At 42.3% G+C, this 16,612-nt stretch overlaps 1 long non-coding RNA gene across 4 annotated transcripts in view; it reads right to left on the bottom strand.

The window, feature by feature from the left end:
* LOC123352601 overlaps window positions 1-15,884 on the bottom strand; it is a 42,106-nt gene extending 26,222 nt beyond the window's left edge. The window contains exons 1-8 of one of the 4 annotated variants that reach the window (XR_006574241.1): window positions 15,262-15,491; window positions 9,905-10,030; window positions 8,863-8,894; window positions 8,630-8,680; window positions 7,038-7,072; window positions 5,903-5,959; window positions 4,270-4,385; window positions 3,015-3,145 (exon numbers count right to left, since the gene is read on the bottom strand). This is a non-coding gene — a long non-coding RNA (uncharacterized LOC123352601). Of the gene's footprint in view, window positions 1-3,014; window positions 3,146-4,269; window positions 4,386-5,902; window positions 5,960-7,037; window positions 7,073-8,629; window positions 8,681-8,862; window positions 8,895-9,904; window positions 10,041-15,261; window positions 15,492-15,830 lie in introns of those variants that run through there. The other 3 variants (XR_006574239.1, XR_006574240.1, XR_006574238.1) reach the window with 3 other exon arrangements.
* Window positions 15,885-16,612: the final 728 nt, after the last annotated feature.

Below are 16,612 nucleotides of genomic sequence, written 5' to 3'. Positions count from 1 at the left end.
CACACCCCCGCCACACACACACACTAGTGTAGCCCAGGCCTTATTGACCTAAAAAAAGGTGTAGGTTAGTTATGAAGTTAGCACTTCATTACTTTGACTTATAACACTACAAATAAACACTGTCAGAGTTCAGCAAGCTTTGTAGCATGGACAGTATCTTCTTGGTTAAGTGTCTACAGCATGTTTTACACTGCATGCACTTCACCACCACCTCCTCAAGACAGATATTTTAGGGTTTCCTGTACCAGAGTGCCCTCTGCTGAATTGGAAAACTGACATCTAAGTTCTGCATTACCCTATGAAACCTACATGTAAGGGGTAGGGATGAGACACTGGGATATTATCCATTTAATATAGGTTCCACTGGTAGGAGAAAGCTCTTTTGCTACTACTCAAAGTAATGTCAAGAGGTTGGCATATTATTGCTCTTTTAAACCCTTTTCACTGAAGAGGGTGATCGCCGCTTATGGCTCCAAGCAAGTGTTATGATGCAGCAACAGAAGCCACTCTGCAGGAATGGCATCTCAAGGACCCAGTCCCATTCGCCTGCTCACATGATAAAAGAAAAACACCCTATCACCTGTGGGTGAACAAGTTACACAAAGTGATTGCTCTTTATCTGACTTATCAATCCTCATCCTGAAAGGAAACCAGCACAAACACTTTCAAAAGATGAGCCTGGGAGCTTAATTTCATTAGGCTGTGGACACTAAAAAACCATGAATTGAACAGACACACTGGATTTATGGCTTATTACAACAATCTGTAACCCACTAACTGCCTCTTTTTGTCCTATGACTGAAGAGGTGCTAATGGGCTACTCTACCTGGTATGGTCCCTGACAATCTGTGCTACTTATGCTAAACTATGCATTCCACCTTGCGCTTTGCTGTGACTGGAGTATCTTTCCCAGAAGAAGAGCTCTGTGCGGCTCTTTCACCAAAAGAAGTTGGTCAATAAAAGATATTACCTCATCCAACTTGTCTCTTGCTCACATGAGTCATTCTACTGGTTTAAATGAAACTATCCACATAAGGGTGGATCTGGATTTCAAACCAAGATTTCAGTGCCAATTTATGTCAACATCTTGGCAACAGAGGGACACTGCATTTGTAATAAAACACCACAGAATATTTCATTAAAACCAATAACTTTCTGGAAGCAAGCCCTGGTCTACACTACAGAGTTAGGTCGACGTAAGGTACCTGATGTGGATCTAACTCAATGTCTACACTAAAATGCAGCTCCCACCAATGTAACTCGCCCACTACACCAACTTAATAAGGCCGTCTCCACTAGCAAGCTAACAGCTGCACAGCTGTACCGCTGTAAGATCACTCGAGTAGCTACTCTATGCAGAAGGGAGAGAGCTTTCCCCATCGACATAATTAAACCATCTCCAGTGAGCGGCGATAGCTATGTCCGCAGGAGAGCATCTCCTGAAGACACAGCACTATTCACACTGACGCGTCTGTCCGTGTAACTTTTATGTCGCTCAGGGTTGTGAAAAAAACCACCACTCTGAGCGACATAAGTTATACTGACAAAAAGTGCTAGTGTAGACATAGCCTCACTCCAACTCCGTGAGAGACATAGAGCTTAAGTCCATGTAGTTAGGTCGACGCGGTGTCAGTGTAGACACTGCATTGCTTACATCGACTGTGGCTGTCTTTCAGAAGCTGTCCCACAATGTTCCACACTGACTGTTAAATTGGTGCAAGCGCTCCTGGTGAGGACACGCACTGCCAGCACAAAGAGTAGTTAATTACAGCGGTGGCTGTTAGTCGAGGTAACTGAGGTCGACTTAATTTTGTAGTGTAAACTTGCCCTAAGATTTTACTTCCAAGAAGTTGCAAGCACAAGGTTACTCACTGGAGTACATCTCTGTCTCTTTCACCAAGAGAAGTTGGTGAAATGAGAGCAGCCATGAGAACAGTTTCTGATGTTAGGGATTTGGAAAGAATTGTCACAGTAAGTATTTATACATTTTTACTATGGAAAAACAAGAACAGCTTTATCATGCAAGTTAAAACTCCCATTCTATTTACAATATTGTTAGCGGAAACCCTGAAGTTTGGTTTGGTTGTATTTTTTTTTTTGAGCGGGGGGGAGGTAAAGTATGGGGAAGAGAGGAATTTAGGAGTTCCTGGAGGACATTCTACAGTGTCAGGAGAAATATTACTGATAATTTAAATAGCCTTCTGTCAAAGGACTAGAACGGCACAAAGGCAACCCAATTTAATCACACCACTAGCCAAGCTGGAGATGAAGCGTAACTCCGTATCTGAGCAGGCCACAGTTTTCTAGAGTATGGCATGGAATATCTGCACAAGAGGTGTGCATTTAAAATGATGGGCTTGTGAAGTTTATTATACAAGAGGTTTATGTTCCTTTCTCTGTTACAGGAAAAAAATCAAGAGGAGTAAGGATCAAAATATGGGAGCCATTCTTCTTTTACTAATCAAAGGAGCCAGTAGCTCATTTGTCTCCTCATTTAAGCCCAGCTGCTTGTCTGATTAAGACTAAAATGGAATTCAGCAGACAAATATTCTGGCTAAATGCCTCTTTTAAGGACCAAAGATAGAAATAATTCAGTTAATGCTTTTGTTTAGCCAACAACATTTCCTTGCCAAGTAGAGTAGAAGGAAGGGCAGGGAAGTGTTCCTTATAGGATCATTCCTTGTAAAGCGAGGTAAATAAATACAGATACTGGCTGAAAATAGCATCTTCCACTGGATGTAGCTAGCACCACTGATTTAACATCTGGTTGCCTGACTTTCAAACCTAGATTGCTAAAACAAAAAACTGCTCCTGTATCTAATGACTTCAGCATTTCTGAAAGGCCTCAGACTGATTTTCTTGGCTTTAAATTACAATAAAAGCAATACCTCGTGACCTCTGCCCCCCAATCACCTTATGAGACCTCCCTGTAGGTTGCAACCCATCATTTGAAAAAAATCACTGCCCTAAACCATCAAAACCCCAGAAGCCACGTATTGTACACAATGACTCACCATACTACTGGAAATAGGATGGCTCCACAACACAGTAGGTCTACCAGGAATAGAATTCATTTCCACAGCCCACGGGCAGTTGTTGCCTCTTCTGTTGACTCTAGGATGATGTATGCCACATTTGCCAGGACCTACAGGACACAACAAGACATTAACACTGCTTCACAGGACCACTCGACAAAGAGACTAAAAGTGGCATCATGGGGCTCCACTTTCATCACTCAGTGACTCCAGATCAAGTGCACCCATTTTTACATGGAAAAAGTTGTGGTTGGGGTTTTTTTTGGCTGCCAGCTCTGCAAACTCAGTCTGCCCTCATAGAAAGAGCCCACACTGCCACTCATGAATCAACACCTGTAATTATGCTCAGCAACACTGCGCCCTTTTGTCTAAAAATCATATGCTCAGTGACACCTTCAAAGGATTTTCACAGGTGTAATTGACTGAATATAATTTCTGCTGATATATAAGAATAAATAGAATCCTTGTTACTCTTTACTTGTGCTGATCTGTAGTGCCAATGGGAATAAGAAATAGCAAACATTCATTTAAATATGTAGATAGAACTGAATACACACAAGGAGCAGATGGGTACTGAGGGCCAGTCTCCTGGTCTGTCTAAACGACTCAATGTTCTGTGCTTCACATCCCAGCTCTCCTGCTCTACGCATGTCCCAATGGCACCTAAGATCTGTGCTGTGGTTTTTAAGAGACAGGAAGCTAGCTTACAAGGTAAGAGGACCAAGGTCCACTGTCCGATGCCTCCAGTACTAGTACTACTTCTGGTCACTATGAACACATTGGGCATATTTTACCTGAAAGCCTGGAGACCTCCAATTCTAGACTCCTTCTGCTAACCTCACTCCAGTGGCATAGGGCAGCTAGTCCCTGATGTCTGCTTAGTAACTGAACACTATTCTAGGGGCCAAATTCAACCCTAGTGTAAGTGAATGCAACTTCATTCCAGTCAGTGCCCATTTGGTCCCTTGTATCTGCTATTCCACATGGGGGAAAGTTGAAAAGTCACTCCAGTGATCAGACATTGCCTCCTCCACAGACACTCAAGAGATTACAACTCAAGCTCCACTGTACTATCACTGCATTGATAGGCCCTGTTCTGGGAATAGCTTTGCTGTGCTACGCTTGATGACCAGTACTCTAGTGCAATTTGCTATCATGTGGGAGACCTTAGGCTAGAACCCACCTTTCAGCAGCATTTAATTCTAACCCTAATTGTTGCCAGTTCTGTCCTCACCTGTAGCGGGATGACAACCATAAAGACCTTTTTGTCTTTATCTGAAAGGATGTTTAATGAAAGCCCAGCCAGTGCCGATCAGTATGATGGTGATGAACAGCAGAAGGTCCTTCAGCCTGAAAAAGGAACAAATATAGCAGTGATGCACAGATCCTAGTAGAGAGCAAGAGAGAGCCTGGAGCACTGGGACTGGTGCAAGACCTGAGGCCTGAACCAAAGTCAGGCCATGTATTAAAGCAGATGCTTACAAGTTCACTCTCTGGTACATGAACTTGGCCAAGGTACTGCTTGCATTGCTAAAACACAAGCAGTCCTAGGAAGTACTAGTCATTGGATATGTATGTGAACACATTCCAAAAGATTAGCACGGATACATCCTGACCTAACACAAGATAAGAGGGTTTGACAGCAATGATGAATAGGGATGATTTGCTTAAGACATCTGGAGCAAGGTACAAGGCGGGGGGGGGGGAGGGACTTTCTGTCTCAGTCTATAAACGTTGGGGTACCTTGCCTTAAAACTTTGTGTGGCTAAGGGGCCAAGAGAAATTTCCACTGCTGACTGAGCTGCTCCTTACAACTGGGCACTCGTGTTAGTGTACTTGAAGCTCCTATGGGCTGCTAGGACCATGCCTTGAAGGCAATAAACCTAGCTGAGTGCCCTTGTCACTGAACTGTGCCTGTGGTCTCTCTTTGTAAGTAACATTAAGGTTTGGTGAATTAGCAGGCTGCACTCTTTGCTAGACCTTTGGAAGAGACGGAGAGCTTTAGAAATGAGCTAGCAGAGCTGGAGGTTATGGTTGAGTGTAACAACTTCGTAGTGGTTGGTGGGGATTCCTTCCTCAAGGAGTGTGCATGTCTCATGAAAGAAGGGCCACCACCACTGTTACTGTAAAGCACTGCAGGGATTTTGGGTGAGCGATACTTTATCAGACTGGAGAGTATCTGGTTAACTAAGGCCAGGCTCAAGAATGGATGTCATGATTTTATTTCATATGTAACCATTTGTTTCCAATTCTTCTATTTTAATCTCTATGCTTTGTTATTTAAACTTATACTTCATTTCAGTATAAACATATCTAAGCGCTGAGAGTTAGGCAGAGCAGTGAACTGAGGTGAAACAGGTAAAATGTGAACAATTTTTAAGGCTAAACCACAAACTCAGTCACATGCCACAAAATCTGTTTTATCAGCAGTAGCCAGCAGTTAAGTTTTAGACCAAGCAAGTAAGAGCACTGAAGTGAGAAAGTTTGTTAATCTGGTCTCATCCAGAAGATCTACCTCTTAGACTATTGGTGTCACACTGCCAACCCATAGTTAATTTAAGTTGTTTCTATATTTTTGTATCCCTAATTACAGAAAGCAACATTTATTACATTCAAACTAATACACTCTAAGGAGCACCATGTGAATGGGTAGTTTACAGGACATGCTAATGCATCTTATAAAGAAGATGTCTTTTAGCTCTTACTCCCCAAAAGAAGAATCCATCTAAAAAAATATATGTGCTATTGAGAGGCAGATTTATTAACGGAATGGGAGATTATGAAGGGGGGCAGTGGATTTATATTTTTCAGTGAGTGCTACAGTGAAGGGAAAGAGTTCACAGAAGAGCTACTGACAAAAATCTTACCTGGAATGAAACAGTTGCTTTATCTTCACGAAAATGGTGCACTTGCTCCATTACATTCTGGGGAAGAAGAGTAATAATAAAAAAAAATGCATCTAGAAGTGCCTTCTAAACAGGTAAATACTGCAGTTGTGTCATAAAATCAGAAATATGTGGTGTACTTTGCATGCTTATACCTAGGGCCCTTGGTTTTCAGTTTTTATTTTATTTAAATTTTCCCAGAATTGATCAGCGTTTATTACCACAACAACAAAAACAAATCAGTGTAAAAAACTATTAATTTTTCTGGGTAAATATCAGGGTTCATTTTGGTGGACGGAAAGACAGGGGGAAAAGTATTCAGTAGATTAATACTTTGAATTCCATTCATCAATGTGGTTTGCTGCAGAACTAAGACAGAACTCAAAACACAATGCCACCTTTGAGTTTAACAATACATCTCCAATCCTCAAATAAAACTTTTCATTTGAATAAACAGTTTACTGTTGTAGACTTGTAAATATTTTTAGGCTAATAGTTCTATTTAATAATTGGGCCACACCATTGGCAGCACATACACTCAACTTCATCATCATCATCTTCTCCTGTTTTTGTTTTTTTTGAATTTTCAAATATTTTCTTGTGTTCTGAAACGTATTCTGACAGATTTTTGTTTTCTTCCCATTTTAGTGTGTCAAATTTTTTAACCATCATCTGTTAACAGCTTGAAATGTGGACATGGTGAACATGAAATTCATCAGTATGTTCAGATGTGCACACACTTCAGGGCTTGCGTGCGTGCTTGTTTATTGTGTGTATTTTCTAGACTAATGCATAGCCTTCCTTCAACAGGCAGCTTTCCATATACACACAGACTACTGTATTATCGTAATACACAGATCTCATGCAATGTATTGTATTTTCCTAATAAAATAAGTTATTTTATATATTTGAATGATACAAAAGTAGAAAAAAAACTGAATACTTTTTGTAAAACCCAGGAATTTTTCAGTAAAAATCAGTTTAAACTGAAAATGAAGGGCTGACGTATATCCCACACTGATCAATACACCCACTTTCCACTCCAGCTTGTGTCTGAAAGATCCACCCCCACCCCTTCCCATTAGCTTATCCTGAAAACAACTAGTTTCAGTCTTACCTGAGTTGCTGTTATGCTTCTTTTGGACTTGTCACCTAGAGAATAGAGCATTTAGAGCAAATTCAAACACTTTGAATTCAGAAATTTGCGAACATGCTGTATTTTCCTCTGTTTTGTGCCTGGTCATTACACTACCCAGTTTTAAACTTGTCTACCTACCAGCTTCAAAATCCCAAAGGCAAATCTTTGACCACACATGATCACCAACTGAAGATCAATACAGTGCTGGATTTCCCAGACTCATGTACCTCACAGGAAGTACTAGTACTAAAGAAGTCACTGTTCAAGCCCTCCTACAGTAATGTCACAGTAAGTGATCATATGTTATCTACCAGATTAAGGTTGAGATACTGTCCGCAAACTAAGATTTTCTAGAATTAATGAGTAGGCAGTGATGGAACAGCACATCACGTTCACAGTCCCACTTCAATAGACTCTATGAACATTGGCTGGAGATAGAAGCCTCCAAGAAGCCATCAGGAAGTGAAAATTCAAGACTCGAGCTTGTACCAACACACATGCTGCATTTCTTAATACAAGACCAGGCAAGAGCAGGCACACTCGTGCAGCAAAGCTCTCAATAGATTTGCCAATTTGATTATTTTTATCTATTTAATGCCAGTATTGTTTGCATAACTATAAACCTAGTAGCCTAAGTACAAACAAGAAGAGCAGGCAGTCAATTTTCACCTAAAGCTACACTGGAAATTGTGAGTGTTACTGAAAGACAGCCACCTCAAGCCATTTAAAATAAGTCTCCTACATTTCTTCCTACCCCTTTCTCAGTGACAGGATAACAAACTGTTTACAGGTAATCTCATCAGAGCAGAGATCGTCAGATACTGGCACCCCCACACAGACTCCGGGAAAGGCTGCTGTCGTGGAAGATATCATTGCCACTGTGTTAAGATGAGCAAGAGTCAGAGACTTGAACCTAAAGCGTGATGTTGAGCCTAGTTGAATTTAGCACATCAAGACAACTTGCCAGGTTCTGGCTCAGCAAGGCTACACCATGGGTAAGTCAGAACACAGTTTGGCTCCATTAGTTTCAAACAGACAAATTCAGGTCCAGAACACACACTTATAGAAAACCTCACAGACTGCGGGTTTCCTTGTGGAGTTGCTTTTGAATTCTTCTGTTTGGGGGGAAAGGCATTGGATAGCCCACATGGCTAGTGTCGTGAAACCTCTCAGAATCTAAAGAAAAAAAGGCAGGGTTGAAGGCTCTCTGAGGTTCACTCAAACATTGCTTGTAAAGTCCAGGCGTAGAAGAATAACAGAAACATGCTGCTCTGGTTTCCTTTTTCAAGATACAGTAACCCACTTCTTCGTCCTGATAACGCAAAGGCAAAATACCACAAGTTACCATACTCGGAAAGCAGGTGTGTAAGTGAGCTCTTGAGCTAAAAAAACTGGGACACTCTCTATTTCCAGGGGGGTGCTCTAGTGTCAAACTACTTCCATCCAGGATACTTTGTGCTAATAGATCATTCTACTCCATTAATTCTTAGAATGCTGCAAACAATGGGATCAGTTGTGTGGGGTTTGATCTGTTTTCTCTGGCAGAGAACATCCAACCCTTTCAATCTTACCAGCCAAGTGGAGTGTCCATCATTCCTTGTTCAGTCTGAACTGAATCCCACCTAAGGAAAATACATTAAGAAGTCACTGTCATTCTAATGCAAACTTCAGATACTCCAACCCCAAACATCAAGTAGCCACCCACACAATCAGATATTATACATATCTAACTTAATTAATTTTATAGCAATACCAAAGTATTTGCCAAGTTATATAAATTGATACAGTAATTTTTCAGCCATACCAATTTGAAACTTCATGCTTCATCTATCTCAACTGAAAAAAAAAAGGATGTTGAGTCAGTCTGTTTTATAACTTTAAACTAGCCTTCAATTCAGCCCAATAGCTTTTAAGGGAGACACACACAACAACAACAAGTCATAACCAAGTGAGCCAGCAACCCTTTTTCAGCTGCCTCAAATTAAGGCTTAAATGCTAGGTCAGTCCATTGTGACCTCATTACTCACTGCTTCTCCAGTAAATAGATGTCAATGTCATATTTCTAATTTAAAAGAAATGGGCAGGAAACAGAGCAGTGTTTGTATGTAAGTCTAAAAAAAGCAGTAAAGAATACAGTGTTTTATAAGCAGCATCTCACCTTTAACAAAGTTATATCATATTTTGTCCACTGTCATTTTTTAAAATGTGACAGTTCCCTAGATATTAATCTACATGGTATATGAGTCACTACTGAATGCAGATGCAGCCACTGTTTCCACTGTGAACCTATCAGCCTAGTGCAGCAAATAATTAGGCTTTGTAATGTGGTTTAGAGGAACAGTAACAGTGCAGAGGACCATTACAAAAATCCATAAGGGAGGACTGTTTAAGGAAGCAATCTGAGACCACCACTTCCCAACATAATCATTGCAGACCAGACAAGTTAGAGATTCTCCATAAGGAAGTGGGTATTCACCCACGAAAGCTCATGCTCCAATACATCTGTTAGTCTATAAGGTGCCACAGGACTTTTTGCTGCTTTTACAGATCCAAACTAACAGCTAATAGCTGTACAACTTAAGAAGCAACCCCAGCTCAAAGGGTCACAGTATTCAACTCAAAGAATTTACAAGAAGCCTGAATATAGGCTTTCACCCAGAGCTTGATAAGGCACCAGTAGTCTGACCATTCTCTTTTCCTAAAGTGTATGTCTTTCTCTACTGCTGTATACAGTGAGAGATTATTTTATAATGGGATAAGAAATGCAGGAGCTTCCTTTCTCTCAATACTTGCTATGTTCCATGAATGTTAATGGAAGATCTCAAGGTGTATACAAATTCACTTACTGCCGAGTTGCTCTTGCCATCAAGGCGCCATGGTCCCTTCAGTGAAAGGTTGCTGACATTGACCATCATGAACCCATTCTTGAAGACGCCAAAGGTGCTGAGGTGAACTTTCTGCCTCACATCATCCTGGAAGAGACTGAACAGACAATTGTTATAACAGTTAAACAGGCAGGTGTTGGAATTTTAGCTGTGGTATTCTCAACCTCCTGACTTAAATTACTAGAGTAACTGTGTTTCAGCAGTGGAGGAAGTGATCCTTTTTTCCCCTTGCTGATCTAACGAGGGTAAGGCGGCTTAATTAGGTAAGGCTTTTAAAGCACATCATGATTTTCAGATGAAAGGCAATTAATATTCAAGTGTTATACACAGGGATGCCATAGCATGGAGTAGGAAGGTCTTAACCCTACTATTTTGCATTGGTACACCTAGAATTCTGCATAGACTGGGACAGCTCCCTCCTTGAAAATCGACAACTGGAGGGCAGTCAGAGCAGAGAAACAAGAACGAAGACTAATTTAAGAGGAAAATTTGAAGCATGTATTGTTTGTCCAATTTTTAATGAAGAAATTGACAGGCATATGAAGACTTTAAGGATGGAGATGGAGATATTCGCCTCCATTCCCAGGAATAATAGGATGAAACTGAGCAAAGAAAAAATGTAGGCTAAATTTGATCAGTTTAATAGCAAAGGTGTATTAGATAGTAGAATACTCCTGAAACCCTCATTGCTCAGGCAAACTAAAGCTAGCCTGGACAAGGCATTGGAGAACTGAGCAGGGGATCCTCAAAGCACACTAATAGGTTCTCATCTCTCACCCCATCTCTGATTTCTATTAAACTTGTTTGAGATCCCAATTTAAAATACTCCCTTATGCATAATTATCATATACATATATGCACACTAGTTCTAATAAGAGGTAACCCCATTATTAGGTTAACTTTGTGAATAACCAGATGTGAATAACCAGTGCCATTAATATTTTTCCTTCAGAGCACATTTTCACATTTCATTCTTTAAAATAATCTGTTAAACAGTGTTTTCTCTTTGGCTTCTGGGTCATACTTCTGCACTTGAAACAATCTATCTGGTTCATTTGCTACTACTCTCCATATAATAATTATTAATATAAAATATGAAACCTATGCTGTTTAGATAATATACAGTCAGCTTTTGCTTGCAGCCCAAGTAAGAAGGATGTTTGGAAAAGATATTCAACTTAAACCATACTTAATCAGCAATGTTTCATTATCATCCATACTCCCTCACCAAAAGATGGTCAAAAAAGTTTAATACATTACAGCCGAAATATTTTTGCTCTTACTTTTACCCAGCTTTAAATACTTGCACAGTTTATAGATCCATTTGACAGATTTTCATCTTTTGAAGAAAAGGCACATTTTGTCATTAGTTTCTAATAAGAAAAATGATATGGTTGGAGAGCACCCATGAACATACCAAATTAGCAGTTTAAAGATTATAAATTGTTAATACTTATCTTGCCTCCCACCAGTAAGATTCTTAAGACTCAAACAAATTTTGCTGTCATTTCAAGTGGGGTTGCACAAGTATAAACAAGAGCAGAATTTGGTCCTTATATCTGCAATAAAAATGGGGGCTCAGGACCACTAAGAAGGCAACTTGTACGTTGCATCCTGTTTAATTCCAGACAAAATAAGAAGTTATGTCGACCTGTGATGAGGGATATGGACAACTGAGGTATCACCAAACACCCATAACTGTAACTCATACATGTACCAGTACTTGCAGAAAAGCTGTATAATGGATTTTGGAAGGTTATTCCACATGAGTAATGGAAATCTGAGATTGTTTAAAGAAAGACCCCAATATAATAATAAATTAAAATTTTAGCATCTTAAAACTAATTAAACAGGAAGCTACTAACCAGACAACAGGATGTAAAATAGAACAGAATATTTTCTCCCTTGGGAGTTAGTGAATTGAAGAGTTGCTGTAAGGTAAGATATATTTGTTCATTTAATAACTATTTAAGAAACTCTTAATACAACAATATCGAATTTCTGTACAATTTTGTTAGTGGGAAAGCTTCCAGTGAGAGGGGAGACCAATTATTTTAGTGTTACTTTGCATCAAAGTTGACCACCCGCTGACAAGTATATAGCTGGGACCTTTACAATAGGTTTTTCCCATGCCATGAAACAATTTGAACAAGAGTTATTTAAGGTCCCAATGTTGTGCCAGACACCTAAAAAACTAGTGAATTTTTCTGTCATGTTAAAAAAATAAAATAAAAAAGTGATGCTTTGTCCACATAGGGCAATACCACTAATCTAACTGAAGTAGTTTAAAAGCTAATAATGAAAACTGTTTCATAGTACAGGAAGATTTGAAGTTCAGATAAGGCCTGAGGGGAGCTCCATGAAGACATCTGTTGTCAGAGTGGTACCGGTGTGGTGCTCTGCTCTCTCCTTGTTGATATCACTCGGCTGCGTGCGTGAGTTCCCTCTGTGTGCTGCCCCAGCTCTGCGCAGATAGCAGACACAGCAGACCCGACGAGAACCCCCAATAACCACAGAGTCCAGTAAGATGCAAAGTCACGTCGACTAGGTTTATTGCGACCTCGGACACAATGGCAGTTCCCCGTAGATTACTTAGTCTACCGGGCATACTACGAGAAAGTGCCTCTTGGCAATGGACTCAGCTCAGTCAGTGGCGGGATTTTCCACTGCCCCCTAGGCTGGACAAAGACACCTCCCCAGGAATGCATTCTTATACACAGATACAAACAAGTTACACATCACACCTGACGTATTGAGGTGCAACCTTTCTACGTAGCAGGTTACAACCTTTCTACGTATTAAGGCACCGCCTTCTACCTTGTACATGTTGGTTCGAACAAAACAACTCTATACATCATTTTACCCTTTTGCCCGTCATTGGGATGGGTCGGCCTGTCCTTTCGTTATCTATGGAATTTTTCAGTATAATATGTTCTAATGCTGTGTTTATCCTTTGGTATGCTAGGTGAATATGTATTTTTGCAGCATCAGCCCTTTTCCTTGCCAGCTTCTGTGAACCGGGCTGGTCTCTGGCTCACAGCTTAACTTTGCTTTATGTTAGCAAAGTCTTGTTCGTTACTTCAGTTCAGGCCTCTGGCCTCATACTGGGCCTTTATCAGGGCCTGCACTTACTACAACATCACCATCTTTTTAATTACAGAAAATGCTGAAAGTTATTTCTGGAACAGCTTTGAAAATACTTTCCATGTGTGTGGTGGTGTTCTTTTAAGTGCAGACTTTTTTTCCCTCATGTTTCTAACCTTCTCTGAAACATTCTGCACAAAATATTAAGTCACAGACAGCATGCACTCCCAAGGAGAGAGTTTCCCCAAGTGAATCTTACTTGTATGGACTAGCCTTTCAATGGTAAAGCATTTCTTTGTATCTTCAAAAAGAAAAGATACTTCATAAATAAAATTATAAAAATGGCCCTCATACTGAAGGATGAGGAACAAAATAAGGTCTCTCTAAAAGCAAACAAAAAATTCTAACAGAAGGAACACTCTTTGCTCCAGTGTGTTAACTATTGTGACATCACAATTATGTGGGTTCTTTAACCAACTCTGTTGTCAGCAGTTTGTTTCAGGAAGTGTAATGTCAAATATTCACTCTCAAGCTGTGGCCTTTAATTCGGCAAACAGACCTGGTGTAGTTAGTTACAAGTGAAAAGCCAACAGCGGAAACATTTTACAAGGGATTTCTCATGATACAGTTAATGTATGAGCTAGGTGTTTGCTTAAAAGTTGGAAGCCACTACATAAAAGGTGGTAAGTGGAGATGCTGCACTTCCAGCATGCATTGTGTCAAATCCCTATATAAATACTGTATCATAAGCTTGATTTTTAAGCACCTTTCTTTTCCTTCAATGGGAAGCCATTGTCAGTTCTCACAACACTCCTGTGAGGTTATATCAGTATTCCATTTTACTGTTCAAGAAACAGGCACAGAGGATAAGTGACTCACCCAGAGACAGCGAGTCAGTGCCTAGGTAAGAACTATAACTCTTAACATCAGCCTCCCACAAAGCCTGCTGCCTTAAAATAATAGTGTAATTGATAGAATGAGGATTGGCTTTGGAGTGAGTCCCCTCCCGCCTCCCTTTAAATATAAGAACATTCTTACTGCTGCAAATACTTTAAGGGTAATTAGTGTGCATTTAACTAAGCATTTCCTATCTTTTGGGTTGTAAACTCTCACCCTTAGTTTTCCCTGTTATAAAGATCACATGATTCCTGTGTAATAACACAAGATTCGATATAAGCTATTTTGTGTTATAGAAGCAAATACTTTATTTTCACTGCACTACTAAGGACATAAAGCCATATTACCCAGCATTTTGAGATGCTGTGCTTGGGGTGAGGTGAGGGGGCACAGCCAACAGCTACTAGGATAACTACTGGCCAGGGGTCAGTTTGAAAGTCTGGGAAGTGAGGAAGAGAGCAGAATAGTATCCAGGAGAAACTGGTGTAGTGCTTGGTTGCTGCTCACAGCTTTCTGAAGACACTAGTCTTCTGGATTTATTGCTTTCAAGTGGGTGGTGCAACTAACCAGTGTTTGTCAATTTAACTCTACTGCTGCTTGAGAAGCCTGTGAACATGAGCCCAAGCAACAATCTCAGGAAGACAATAATGCAATAGCTTAAAATGCCACACATTTGTAAGAAATTTTAAAAAATTCAAGTTCAAGCCCTGCCAAAAATTATGGCTTAGTTTCCTTTTATCACTAAGGAAAGCTTCCTACTTGTCAAGGGCCAGTGAGTTTTTCAAGCCCTCATGTAAGAGATTTGTTATGGTTACTGATAGATGGCCCTTCAATAGTTCCATTTTGGATACCACAACATTCAGGTATTTGCATACTACGTCATTTAGGCCTGTTCTACACTACAAAGTTAGGTCAAGGATCCAGCAGCAAAAAAGTAGTAATAGAAGTTGCTCAATCATAAAAGAGAATTCAGCTAAACTCACAGCTAAACTTACTAAAAGTTCTATAGGCTTTCCATGGTCTTTGTTTTTAAGAGACTTGTGGTATAATAAAACTGATCAATATAGCATCCAAAAATATGCTAGAGGCTTTAGAGCAGGGGTTCCCAAACTTCATTGCACCCGGACCCCCTTCTGACAACAAAAATTAGTACACAACCCCAAGTATCCGAGGGGTAGCCGTGTTAGTCAGTATCCCCAAAACAACAAGGAGTCTGGTAGCACCTTAAAGACTAACCGATTTCTGTGGGTAAACCCCCCCCCACTTCTTCAGATACATGGAGTGAAAATTACTGATTCAGGCATAAATATATTGGCATGTGAAGAGAAGGGAGTTACCTTAAAAGTGGAGAACCAGTGTTGACAAGGTCAGTTCAGTAGATGTGGTCCACTCCCAATAACTGACGACCCCAGGATGGGGGGGGGGGTCAGAAGCCTGAGCCCGCCAAGTGCCGCTGCCCCGGAGGGAGGGGGGGAGCAAAGCCCAAGCGCTTCAGCCCCGGACAGGGGGACTGTAACCAGAACCCCGCCACCCTTGGGCTTCAGCTTCGGGCAGTGGGGCTCGGGCTTCGGCCCCATACCCCAGCAAGTCTAAGCCAGCACTGGCGACCCCACTGAAATGGGGTCCAGCCACACTCTGAGATGCGCTGCTTTAGAGCGGCCCAGGGCAGCTTCGGAGGGAAGCTAAAGCGCCGGCGGGGGGGCGGGGGAACAGGGCAGCCAGGCCAGCGGGGGCCCAACGGGGAAACACGGGAAGAGCCCAGAAGAAGGGGCCGGACACAGAGGAACGGGGGACCAGGGGCGGGGCCCCCACAGGACTCCAGAGCCCGCGGGGGGGCGGGGAAGAGCGCCGGGGCTGAGCAGCCCTTGGCTACCGCAGGGGCCCGCCGAGTTCGCCCAGGTCTCACCTGCAGGCTGAGCCGATGCCCCCGGCTCGCTCCCGCCGGAGAGCCGGCACCGCGCGCGGCCATCTTCGTCCCAGCGTCACTTCCGGCCCCAGGGTCAACAGGCGAGGTCATGTGATCGGCGGCGGCCGTGCTGGGGTCATGGAGCGAGCCTGCGGCTGGGGAGGAGAGAACGAGGGGGCGGGGCAGGGCGCTTGGGGAGGCTGGGGGGATCGAGGGGGCGGGGCAGTGCGCTTGGGGGGCCCGGGGGCGAACGAGGGGGGCGGGGCAGTGCGCTTGGCGGGCCTGGGGGCGAACGAGGGGGCGGGGCAGTGCGCTTGGGGGGCCCGGGGGCGAACGAGGGGGGCGGGGCAGTGCGCTTGGCGGGCCTGGGGGCGAACGAGGGGGCGGGGCAGTGCGCTTGGGGGGCCCGGGGGCGAACGAGGGGGGCGGGGCAGTGCGCTTGGCGGGCCTGGGGGCGAACGAGGGGGCGGGGCAGTGCGCTTGGGAGGCCCGGGGGGCGAACGAGGGGGGCGGGGCAGTGCGCTTGGGGGGACTGGGGGGCGAACGAGGGGCGTTTTGCATTTTTTTGAATTAGTCATTGGGTATAAGTATCTAGGGCTAATCCTGAAGAGACTGCTATAGGCACAAATAAGGGAGCAGGAAAACCACCTTGTGTTGTTTTTAAAGGAATTTAAAAATTGCTCCTTCAGAAATTATTTTTTCTAAATTCCTTTAAAATAATATATAAGGGTTTTTCTGCCCCTTTATTAAATTGTTGGATTTTTTATAATCAAAATGGATCT

This window comes from Mauremys mutica, chromosome 18, assembly GCF_020497125.1.
Source record: "Mauremys mutica isolate MM-2020 ecotype Southern chromosome 18, ASM2049712v1, whole genome shotgun sequence".
NCBI classification, from domain to species: Eukaryota; Metazoa; Chordata; order Testudines; family Geoemydidae; genus Mauremys; species Mauremys mutica.
Note: the sequence above shows the minus strand (reverse complement) of the source record. Positions and strands in the feature narration are given on the sequence as shown.